Source organism: Phacochoerus africanus, chromosome 1 (genome assembly GCF_016906955.1).
Source record: "Phacochoerus africanus isolate WHEZ1 chromosome 1, ROS_Pafr_v1, whole genome shotgun sequence".
Lineage (NCBI taxonomy): Eukaryota > Metazoa > Chordata > Mammalia > Artiodactyla > Suidae > Phacochoerus > Phacochoerus africanus.
Genome location: NC_062544.1, coordinates 248626706 through 248636134, shown reverse-complemented (window position 1 = coordinate 248636134; position 9429 = coordinate 248626706). Strand labels below are relative to the sequence as shown.

General features: G+C 37.3%; 1 long non-coding RNA gene across 4 annotated transcripts in view; it reads right to left on the bottom strand.

Moving 5' to 3' along the window:
- Positions 1-3297: 3297 nt before the first annotated feature.
- The window catches only part of LOC125134813 (uncharacterized), a 50379-nt gene continuing 44247 nt past the window's right edge, over positions 3298-9429 (bottom strand). For 2 of the 4 annotated variants that reach the window (XR_007136825.1, XR_007136820.1), the window contains exon 7: positions 5592-5869. This is a non-coding gene — a long non-coding RNA (uncharacterized LOC125134813). Of the gene's footprint in view, positions 3324-5588; positions 5870-9429 lie in introns of those variants that run through there. The other 2 variants (XR_007136833.1, XR_007136814.1) reach the window with 2 other exon arrangements.

Sequence of the window (9429 nt, the reverse complement as noted above, 5' to 3'; positions counted from 1 at the left end):
AGTTACCAAATGATTTTTTTAATGTATGCACCGTGGGATAATATTTTCAAAACATAAAAGTGGAGAAATACTAGCATGAGAAGAAAGAGAAGAAAAATAGAAGGAAAAAAAAAAGAAACCAATTCAAAATTATCTTTTACATCTGAAAAAAAAGTTTACATTTCTAATATTTTGCTTATAAAATTTTGACCCTGAAACTGCAAATAAAGATCTTCAATTTTATGGCTCTAAACTTTGGGGGATGAAGCATATTTTTTTTTTGTCTTTTGTTGTTGTTGTTGCTATTTCTTGGGCTGCTCCCGCGGCATATGGAGTTTCCCAGGCTAGGGGTCTAATTGGAGCTGTAGCCACCGGCCTACGCCAGAGCCACAGCAACGCGGGATCCGAGCCGCGTCTGCAACCTACACCACAGCTCAGGGCAACGCCGGATGGTTAATCCACTGAGCAAGGGCAGGGACCGAACCCGCAACCTCATGGTTCCTAGTCGGATTCGTTAACCACTGCGCCACGACGGGAACTCCAGCATATTACAAACCCAAACCTCTTTAGTCAAAAGAGACAATTTTCAAAGCTTCACCCCTTCCTCAATTTTTTATTTCTTCTCAAAGGAGTATTCTCACGCATTGCTTCTATAACCATGATCTCAATTGCTGTCCTTTTTTTGTTTGAAAAACGGATGAAGAATCTTAGATCAGTAGAAAAGTCAAGGAGAAAAAAAAAGTGCATGATATGTCTGGAATAAACTGTGTGATAAAAACTGGGTTGCTAACAATCCTCAGGAACTAAAAATAGAACCCGGGTAATTAGATTAAGCCAAACCTTTTTTTTTTTTTTTTTTCCTTTGCGCTTCCTCTCCTTTCATTGCTCACAGGGTGCCCGCTTGCGGAGGCCTTACACCCAGCACCTCAGACTGGAGTTTTCAGTGGGGAACGGATGCTCTAGGTACTACAGCTGAGACCTTGCGCAGAAGCTCCGCGCAGGATAGTCCAATTCAAGATGGCGGCAGCGGGCCGTGTGCAGATAGGCTGCGATCTGGAGGCTGAGCAGCACAGCTGTGCCGGCCCCGCGAGAACTCTGCCCCCTCCCCGCTGAGGCGATCCCTCCAAGGCAGCCCTTCCGGTAGCCCTAGGAAAGAGCCTGTGCTCCAGAGCAGGTACTCACACCATCCCATCTGTTCTCTGGGTTACCAAAATGAATTCCTCCCTTGAGCTTCGTGATTGATTTCTTATACTTTCTACTATCATCACCTTTCTTTTCCTTTCTGGATTGTGTTGCTGGGTTGATTAGCCCATATTCTTATTGAATTGTTACAACCATCTCTGTATTCCAAGTGGTTTTTTTTGTTGGTTTTTGGGGGGTTTTTTTGCTCATCGTTGTTAAAAAACGAAATTAGGAATGACATTTTCCCAAGGTCATATATGGAAAATTAATTACCCCACGGTTCTCTCCAATTAAAAGGCCATAATAAGACCTACCATGTACCAGGCACTGTATAAATTATCTCAACAAAGCTGCAAATTTGAATCATTTTAGAAATGAACAAATTAAGGTGCAGAGAAATGAAGTGATACAACATTTCATAGAGTTTGGACACAGAGTTTAGATTTGAACTTGTATCTCTGTGGTGCAAAACATGTGCTTTTTTTACTATACCAATTTTGTGGTAATTAATCTGTTATATGAAAATACCAACATTAGCTGTGCTATTTCAGGTCTTAGATAACATGAGAAGACTGGTTACCACCAAAGAAAAAGTGGTATTTCTTTAAGGTAGGGAAAAAAATCTAAATATGTGGACTAATTCAGGCAGATAACCATGGAAATACTATACAAGCCCCAACTACTTATAAATTTTGTTGGAAAAGGTAATTTTGCTTTAGAGAAATCACTTATATAATTTGAATTTCCCCCTGATGAAAAGGAATTTATTCACTTTCTTGGAGCAAAACAAACTCATAAATACCAGTTGATAACTTTATCAGGAAACCCTACTTTGTGCCTATGACTCACTCATCCCTTAATTTATTCCATTTTATTCTTAGTTTCTCTTTGGGATGAAAAAATTCTTCATAGTAATTTAAACAGTAACAAAACTTTAAAATTTTTGAATTTATCCCCTTATTGTTTTTCCTGTATTTACATATATACATTTTCTTTTTTTTTTTTTACTCAAAACAATAAAGTCTAGTGACCTGTTTACAGGAAAAAAGTAAAGGGGAAATTTCAGGTAATTATTCTCAGTATTCAAATTTTCTCTACATAGAAATGAGGGGCAGGGAGAGAAGCTGGTTTCCTATAATGAGTTAATGTCACTGGCTTCATGTACCAATTTTAAAAAAGCACCATATAATGGTTCATTTTTCCTCTTTGCCTGTAGCTATAATGAAAAGAGAGGGGGAAAAAGTGAATTTTACTAGTAAATACTCATGCTTTGCCTAATTTTGAATTGGGCAAAATTCAATTGTTTGAGCACATGGTAGAAATCATGTTTATTTCAGTCCTGAGAGCTTGAGATATTTTTCTAGCACATGGTAAGCAGAGACCTCTATTTATGCATTTAGGTCATGTTTTTATTTATGCCTTAGTATTTTTAAAAATACCAGCTCTAACTGTAAGCCAGTCCATAATGCCTTCTGCATAACTGTGGGGGAGTTAAACCACAAATATTATCTATATTTATATTGAGTTGCCCCACCCATTGGCTGTCTCCACAGCCCTGCTTTCCTAGGACTGACACTCTTGGGTAGTAGTGGCGCCACATCCATTTGGCACAGCTGTCTACATGAGATCGTCTGTCTGTTGTCTTTCTTTGGCACTAAGCAGTGGATAAAGTCATGCAAAAATATGTGTCTAGTCATTGGAGATGCCTGGGATTGTGATAGTGGAGACTGCTAATCTGGCAGTGTGTCCCAGTTTCTGAATTATCTCCTCGCTATGCAGGTTTGGGGCTGGCATGATAAATGTGTGCCCAACTTCCCACACTCAAGAACAGTGAACACAGAAACAGAGTATGTGAAGTAGAGTACCTTAGTGGAGAGATGTCACCTCAATCTGCCAGCTGGTTGGCAAATTATCATTGAGCTATTCAAATAGCCCTTTAGTTTAGGTTTTTACAGGACATGTTTTCTGGGGTTAAAGAGTTATACTCCATGGTTTTACATACATTCCTGTTAAGTTTCAGATATACTGATGACCCAGTTGTATCCCAGTACAACACTTTCATAGAAGTCTACAGATTTGTGACATGGAAAAAGATTCAAATGTTTTCAGAGGAGTTACCAGTCAATCATAAATACTTACTATATGTGCAGTGTGACCAAAATCTTTAAAAGAAGGGGAGAGAGGGGGTGGGAGGGAAAGAGAGAGAAAGAGAGAAGATTAATTGTGGTGACAAGAAGAAATGATATTGCCTCAAAGTACAAAAGAACTTTTGGAGACTGTAAAGTTACTTAAGCTTCATACTCAGGGAAGTCTGAATGCAGCACTCAGATTGCCAGTAGATATTGAAAGGGAACCAGGAGTCACACAGGTGGTGAAGTTAAAGGATCATTAATATCATCAACAAATACTTAGTGAGTATCTGTAATATGCATAATGCCGGTGATTGTACAAGAAGTGGGGGACACAAAGTGTTATAACACAATCTCTTTACTCAGGATCTTACAATAGTAAGTACATATAATTCACACCACCAAACTATAATGCCAAATAAGAGATTCCAACAGTCAGTGCACACGACATCAAAAGCATGGGCTTAAGTGGCCAGGAAAGAATAACTGAATGAAGTGAAATTTAAAATTGTATTTAATAGGTAAACTAGTCTTAGATAGGCAAAAAAAATACATCCCAAATGTTGTTTTATGTCCAAAATGCTTATTAATTAAGCATAAACAATGTCTGTGTCAGGAAGAGTGGGAATAAGTAAGAATTAAGGTAAAAAAGTCATGAATCATAGGGTCATAAATTTGGAAAGAACCAAGATATCACCCAGCTCAAATGTGGCAATCACAACCATGGCTTTCACAACCAGGAAGCCTCTATAAAAGCACTTTACAGTGTCAAGGGATGCACTATTAGGTAAGTGATGCCTGGACTGTATAGGACTTTTCATGCCAGGTTTAAGAGGTTACAGATTACCCTCTAAGACGCAAAGAATCATCAAAAATATTTGAGCAGGAAGGTATCATTAAAAGATATATACAGATCAATATATCAGTTTTCTGATCCAATTAAAAGATGGCAGCATGCAAATCAATGGGGGAACTTTGAACTTGTCAAACTCTGAGTCATGTAAATTAGATGAAGTGTGGTGGCAGCAGAAATAGTGAAGGTCCTTTATTAGAATTAAGAAAGGTTGGAGTTCCTGCTGTGGTGCAGTGTGTTAAGAATCTGATGACAGTAGCTCAGGTCTCTGCAGAGGCACAGATTCAATCCCTGTTCTGTCACAGTGGGTTAAAGGATCTGGCATCGCCAGAGCTGTGGCTTAGATTCAATCCCTGGCCTGGGAACTTCCATATGCAGGGGGAGAGGCCATTAAAAAAAAAAAAAAAGAAGAAGAAGAGGAGTTCTCGTCATGGCTCAGGGTTAATGAATCCGACTAGGAACCATGAGGTTGTGGGTTCGATCCCTGGCCTTGCTCAGTGGGTTAAGGATCCTGCATTGCTATGAGTTGTGGTATAGGTCACAGACTCGGCTCGGATCCTGCGTTGCTGTGGCTTTGGTGTGAGCCGGCAGCCACAGCTCTGATTAGACCCCTACCTTAGGAACCTCCATATGCCACGGGTGCAGCCCTAGAAAAGGCAAAAAGAAACAAAAAAAAAAGAAGAATTAAGAGAGGTTGAAGCAAATGCTAGTTGAAAAAGAAGCAAATATTGATTTCAGTTTTAGGCATGCTCATTTTAAGTTAACAGTGAGGCAGAACAGAAATTTAGCATGAAGGTAAACATATAAGACTGACATCTTCTGGGGTATGTACAAGCTGAGAGAGAGAATTGGGCTTGATCACTGAGCATGAGGCTAGGATTTCTTCATCCTGTATCACAATTGAAGTTAAAACTGGAATTGTAAAGAGAAGGGATAATTATGAAATTGAAAATTTCTAAAATTTTCTGGTTAAAAAAATGACAGGTTGCTCTTTTAATTCACTTTTATTCCCACATATGCAAAAAGATGTCAGGTCTCCTTTATGTCCATCAATCTGTGTGGCAAAATGCAACCCCAAGATGGAATGGAGCCCTTCTGCTGGTCTATCATGTACTGGTAAGTTTCATGCTCATAGTAATGCTGTTGCTCTGTTAAGTGAAAAGCAGTAGCAGAAGCATTTGCATATATATGTTTCTTTAAAAAACAAAGTGATCTTAAATTTTATTTTTCCCTCCTATCTCCTGCCTTCCAAACACCAGGCAAAAACAAACAAATACATTATTAGTAGGATTTCCTTCTATATCTAATTTCTATGTCCAGATGAATACCAAAAAAATTGACATGAAAGCTGGCTAAAGATAAACATAAGGCAAATAAATGGAGAACTCAATAAACATTGAACTCAATGTACATATCCATTCCACAGAGTACTTTTATTGTACCGTACTGAATTAATACAAATGCCTTTGGTACAAAAGCGAAATTATTTATGAAACAACAGAAAATCTGCTCTTAAGGAAAAAAAAAAAGCACTGCACATGATTTCAGAGAAAAAAAGAAACAGATGTTACACATACTTAGAAAAAATACAATCCCATATGCAGTTACCCATGAAATATTCAACACATACATAAGTTTAGGGATTACTGACTTGATTTCTTTCTTCCCTCTCACCTTCATGCTAATCTTCCACATGTCAGCATTTCTTTGAAATCAGAGTGTGTTACTGAAATAGAAAATACAGAGCCAAATGAGGATTGATTCCAGTTAAAATTGTTGTAGAGTGCCCAGGGTTGTCCTCATCCATAAAAGGAAGAGGGTGTGGTTACTACAGGTCAGGAATACAGGGATGCACACCTCATGATATTGTTTGCTTTCTGTAGAACCAGAATGGATAGCCCTCTGCAAATAAATTTAATCATTAAGTGATGCCTGTGCAAGGGGGTATTTCTATTGCACAGGCATCACTTAATGATTAAATTTATTTTCAGAGGGCTATAGATTTCTACACTGCAGATGAAAACAGTAGAAATGAGATTATTCAATTCCCATCACTAAAAATGACCTGTGTTGTCTCAGTTGCAAAGTCAAACCCTTGAGTTTGATTCTTGTACTCCAATTGAAATTAAGTTTATATATTAAAGGGTTTTTTTTTTTAAGATAACAATGAATAACATGCAGGCAACTATACCAACCATATGTTTACCCACCTCTTTTCAACTGACATAAGAGCTCCAGGAATTTCCTACATGTGGGATTTTTGTTACCATTGCTTTTAAATTTGCTCTTAAACTTTTGACATTGACTGCATTTTTATTGTTTTTCCACACTATTAGATCTGATATATTCTGAAGTCCATAGCCATTATTAGGAAATGCACGGACACCATATCACCCATTTAAAAATGCAAACCCTATTGTTTTTATATACTAGCTTCTCTCTTTATAAATTTTAAAATAGTAGAGCTGTCTCATATGCCCCAACTGCTTCCAGATTTCTGCCTGAAAGTAAGAGTCAATCATACTGCAAAGAATCTCAGGACTCTAGGTCCTAGATGGTTCAAAGGACACTAAAAGCTGACAGTGGTGGGTTTTCCCTAGAGCTATAGCTAAGCCCCATGGGCAAGATTAGATGTCTAGACTAGAGGGAAAGAAGTTCTAAGCACTATAATTATTTCACAAATTTATCAACCATAATCTCTCTTTTTTTGTTGGAACACTAGTAGACAAACCTTCTCAAATATTTCATAAAACATACATTAACAGCATCCCTTCCTTTATTCAAAGGAAGTGAGTCACTTACCTAGATACTTGTGATTCATTAATTAACAAAGATTCCCTTACCTCCACAGAGCATTTATATCAAAGATGATGTAAATTTAGAATTGTATGTGTAATGGGCATGTTTTGACTATATATATATATATACATATATTTATGTGAATTTTAGTTCTCTAGTTGGATTACTTATATAAGTAAATATATACATATAAAATCAAAACATGCCAGTTTATATATGCAGCTGTCTTACCAAAGCAAGTATGATGTCTACATAGACTTTTAGAAGGCAAACAGAGACTTAATGACATTTTGCTGGAGAACAAGTCATAGGTTTGTCAAATTAGTCTGATTTCTACAAATGAAAATCATGGCATAGGCAAAGCAAATACACTTATGACACATGTAGGAGATCGTCCAGAAGTTCTTCCATATCCCTTATAGTCCATTTTAATCCAAAAAATAATTTGAGTTAGACCAGAAATAGATCTCTCATAAGACAAGGTCTTTATGAAAAATAAAAGTAGATAGAGAGGGAAAAAGTACAAACTAGTACATCATCAGATACCATGAACAGAGGTAATATATAAACTATTCTAATCATCAGACTGAGTCTCCCATAGATGGTACAATACCTGGTGAGGTGTCATTTAGCCGTCAGGTACTTACCACTAGACATTATTACATAAATGCTTTCTCTCCTCACTAAGAAGAGATCACCTATTTGTAATTAAATAAGATAAGCAGAGAGCTTTTCTTTCCACAGTGTCTTCCCTTAAAAAAAAAAAAAAAAGCTCTACAAGGGCGTTAATAAAGGAAATTATTAAAAACTGTTTTGAGATAGAAATAACCAATCATGATTTTTGATATTAAAAACTACAAGCTCCAATAAGCTTTCTTCTCTCTTCCTGCTTACCTCTCCTCCATCACATTCAATATATATTTCTTTCATTCCATTACTTATTCATATATATTATCTCTTAACCATAAGCCATGAGAAGGAAATCCATAACCTCTTAAAATATATGCAAATTTAAAGGAACAGTGGGTTGTGTCAAGTGTAAATTTGGGAAGGAGACATGGCTGCAAATGCCTGAATAACAGCCCAAGTGGAAATAGAACCAAAGATTGGCATTTGAAATATTCTGGAGGGTGGAATGGTTATTATGAGTGGGTTTGGCTACCAACAACCATTCTGCTGGATAAATAAGTCATAGAGTTACAAAGTATCAAAGTGTGGTGATTTTCATTCAATACCTAGGTTTGGGCTTGAAACTTTAGAAATGAGAAATACCAGAAAGATAGAAAGGCAGAAGGATGGGTAATCTAGTTAGATTTGGATGTCCACTTAGGCAGGAAGACTCTGGCTTTGAGGAAGTCAGCCATTAAACATGGAAATCCAAGTCACCAGCTGAGTTCTGAGGCAGTTCTAGCTCCCACATAAGGGGACAGATCAGAGCAAAGCAGAATTCAACAAGCATCCCAGGGTCACTAAGGAATTAAACAGACAATGAAAACATGAATTAAAATAGAAACTAAATCAAAAGCTAAAGTTAGAGACAGATACAATTAGAATTTGGGTATAGACACTCTGGTTCCAAAAATATCTTCAGAGCAAGGACACCATAGATAGTTCAAAACTATGTGAGATCCACATGTCAATCTTGTGAAACATGGTCTCAGGTCAGGTTTGCATAGGACAGACCCTGAGGTAATATGGTGATATTAGTTGGGTACAAAGAGTCCATAAAATAAACTTCCATCAATCAGACTCCATCTCTGTCTGGCACAGTGTCAGATGCTTTGCATACTTTTTTTTTTTTCGTCCTTACAACCACTCTTTAAAGTAGATAATATTAATTCCATCCATACTAGTGAAAAGAGTTAAAGACAAAAAAAGGGGCTGACTTAAACTCTTAAGTCCAGAATGGCCTAGGAATTAAAGCTGTGTTGACTGCATGGATAGGGATCTTAAGGAAAGGAGAAAAGCACAGGGAGATAAACAGATGGTCTTTTAGCTGATTTTCTGGGAGAATTATCTGTAAGTCTTAGAGTTACCTGCCATATGTAGCAGTCATGAAAGTTTAAATATCTACTCAAAATTATAAGGTTAAACCTTATTATGGGTTGGGAAATACCTAGGCATTGGGCATAGTCATGGGTTAGATAGTATACATGCTCATAGGATACATATGTTAGTAGTTGATGTCCAAATGGATTTTCTAAACCAGCCATGGAAACCCCATGTCCAATACCCAGCCTAGACTTGTGGGACATGAGAAGTCAGCTGAAGACATTTGACAAAGATATTCTTTCAAAAATATTATCCTTCCCTTTTGTGATGCAAGCATAAAGGAGACTAAGTTGGTATGAAGCTGACACTGAGGATGACAGAATGATAGAGGAAACACAGGTACCCAGTGACATTACTAAGTATCTGGTCATACTACTTTATGGCCTTCTCTGTTTAGGGACTTTAGTTATGTGAAATAATCTCCTGGCTCCCCAG